Source organism: Rousettus aegyptiacus, unplaced genomic scaffold, assembly GCF_014176215.1.
Source record: "Rousettus aegyptiacus isolate mRouAeg1 unplaced genomic scaffold, mRouAeg1.p scaffold_m13_p_5, whole genome shotgun sequence".
Lineage (NCBI taxonomy): Eukaryota > Metazoa > Chordata > Mammalia > Chiroptera > Pteropodidae > Rousettus > Rousettus aegyptiacus.
The window spans coordinates 29530103-29532859 of NW_023416308.1; the positions used below are offsets into that span (position 1 = coordinate 29530103).

At 50.4% G+C, this 2757-nt stretch overlaps 1 pseudogene; it reads left to right on the plus strand.

Moving 5' to 3' along the window:
• Positions 1-624: 624 nt before the first annotated feature.
• Positions 625-1497, plus strand: LOC118602956 (annotated as a pseudogene).
• Positions 1498-2757: the final 1260 nt, after the last annotated feature.

The window sequence follows — 2757 nt, forward strand, 5'->3', positions numbered from 1 at the left end:
GCCACGTATTTGGCTACATGGATGTCCCTAAAGGATTGGGATACAGCGAGGCCTTATCTGGAGGATGTCCAGAGAGCCTTGGAGATGTTGGAGCCGAATGTCCCGATAGCTTACCAAGAGGCAGTGGGTCAGGTGGCCTGGATGTTCCTGGCGGTGCTGCACTGGGCCAGCCCGGAGGCTCAGGATCAGGCTCAATAGGTGTAGCAGCTACAAAGCCAGGAAAAAGTGCTTGAAAGGCAGCTGGCAGCAGCGGAACATAAGCTGCAGGACCCTGAAGGGTCGCTGCCATCATCCCTGTCTGGGAGCCCAATGGTGACACCAGGGCAGGCGCAGCCAGTGATACAGCAGCAGATCAAAGTGGAAAAGCTATTCGCCCTGGGGGGTCGGTGGTTGGAGAGCAAGCTGATGGGACCCCCCAGGTTAAAAAGCAAGCCACCTTGATCCAGTACAACCCTGTGGGACCTGAGGAAACATGTGGCAGAGAGAGGGGAAAACGGTTCCGGGGTAGCTGCTTCAGTTGTGGGATGACAGGGCCAAAGGGACTGAATCATCTCTGGAAAAGTTGATTCAGCTGACCTCCATAATGATGATACCATCCCTTAGGCACTGCCTCCAGAATGTGGCATGTTGGGCACAAGGCGCAAGCAGCCACTCTCAGCATGGACAGTGTGGGCCGACTGCAGAAGCTGCCAGAGACAGTGAGCAGATGGACCATGTACTTAGATCTGGTCCAGATAATCTGGGAAATGGGCACACAACAGGTGATGTTTCATACCCAGTATACAAGCCCCGATGAAGAGATATTTACGACCCCTATGAAGGGCTTGATTTTGACTTCTGGTGCAGCCGGTACTTTTGGCACCATGGTGGCATGCTGGCCCCTTATATGGATAGGCAGATCCATGAGGTAACACCTGCCATGGCTAGGTTGGGAGAAATGGAAGTGAAATGCAAGGAGTGTTCCACCCAAGTATGTGCCTTACTGCCCACTGCACTCCCAGACCAGCCAATGCATGGAGGAAGGCATGGTCGAAAAGCAAAAGAAGAGCAGCACCCAGTCCATTGGGCTGTGAGAGTGAGCTGCAGGCACATGTGGTTTGACCTCCTTGCGACAGGGGTTACTGCAGGAAAGGTTGAGCAGAAACCTAATGAAGTGCTGCTGCTGCTGCTGTGGAATCAGCTGTACCCTTGCCAGCAATTCACTCCTATTTCCAGGAAAGCCACAACCCATGAGGTGCGGCTAGCCAATTATCTCCCTGATTAGAGATCAGGCCTGGGGCACTCGGTTGTCAGGGGAGCCCACTGACCTGAGGCCACATGTGAAACTGACTATACATTGGTCCCCCCCCCCCCACAATGTGCAGAGAGTATTAGCCCTTGTGGACCTGGGTACTGACAGCATCATGCTTTATGGGAATCCAGACAAGTTTCACAGGCCCACTGCAACCATAGAAGGCTATGGGGGTCGAATCATTAGCACATGTCAGGTCCCTGTGACACTGGGTATCAGCAGATTGCCTCCTCAGATGTACCAAGTATACATATCCCCACACAGAGGTACATTTTGGGGATCAATATTTTGCAAATACCACTGCTAGTGAATTACGCCTTCGCATCTGGGTAGTGAAACTATTATCAGAGGACATCCACACCGTGCCCCATTGGTGCTGCTTCAGGACACCCAGGTAGTGAACACAAAACAGTATCACCTGCCAGGAGGTCATGAGGAAATAGGATGTACAATAATGAAGCTGGAAGAAGCTAGTGTTATTCATCCTGCTCATAGCCCGTACAACTCTCCTTTATGGCCAGTGAAGAAGCCTGACAGCTCCTGGTGCATGACAATTGACTATTGGGAACTGAATAAAGTTGCTGCGAGGCCAAATGTCATGGACATTATGGACCGGTTTTCATATGAACCATTATGTGGTGGACTTGGCTAATGTTTTTTTCTGTATTGCTGTAACTCCAGAAAGTCAAGAATAGTTTGCCTTTACCCGGGAAGGGCATACTTCCTAAGGGCTATCTACACAGCCCTACCCAGTGCCATGGTCTCATAGCTCCAGATTTAGCCATGTGGAAATGACCACTCCCCCCGTGCACTTGTATCATTACATTGATGATATAATGCTAACCTCTGATTCTCTTACAGAACTAGAAACAGTGGCAACCAGCCTGTGAGAAGTTCTCGCTGACTATGGTTGGGCAGTCAATGGGGACAAGGTCCAGGGACCTGGGTTCTCTGTTAAATTCTTGGGAGTTGTCTGGTTGGGTAAGACAAAAGTAATTCTAGAAGGAGTGACTAATAAGATACAGGCATATCCCCAACCTGAGACTGTGAAGCAGCTCCAAACCTATTTGGGACCATTGGGGTGAAGAATATTCATTCCCTATTTGGCCTCCTTCATGCAACCTCTACACCATCTAGTGAGACTGGGTGCACAGTGGGATTGGACCCCTGAGATAGAGGAGGCCTTTAAAGCTACAAAGCAAGCTGTAGCACAAGCCCAAACCCTATGTGTTGTAGATCCAGCCCTCCCATTCCTGCTTACAGTGCAAGTAGATGAAACAGGTTCGTATTATGGGGCTTGTGGCAGAAGCATGGTTCCCAGAAGGTACCAATAGGCTTCTGGTCTTAGTTATGGAAAGGCACAGAAGAGCAGTATTCTCTGATAGAGAAGCAACTGGCTACCATATGCAGCCCTCCTGGCTAGTGAGGCCATCACTGGCACTAATCCCATAATTGTGCAGTCCACG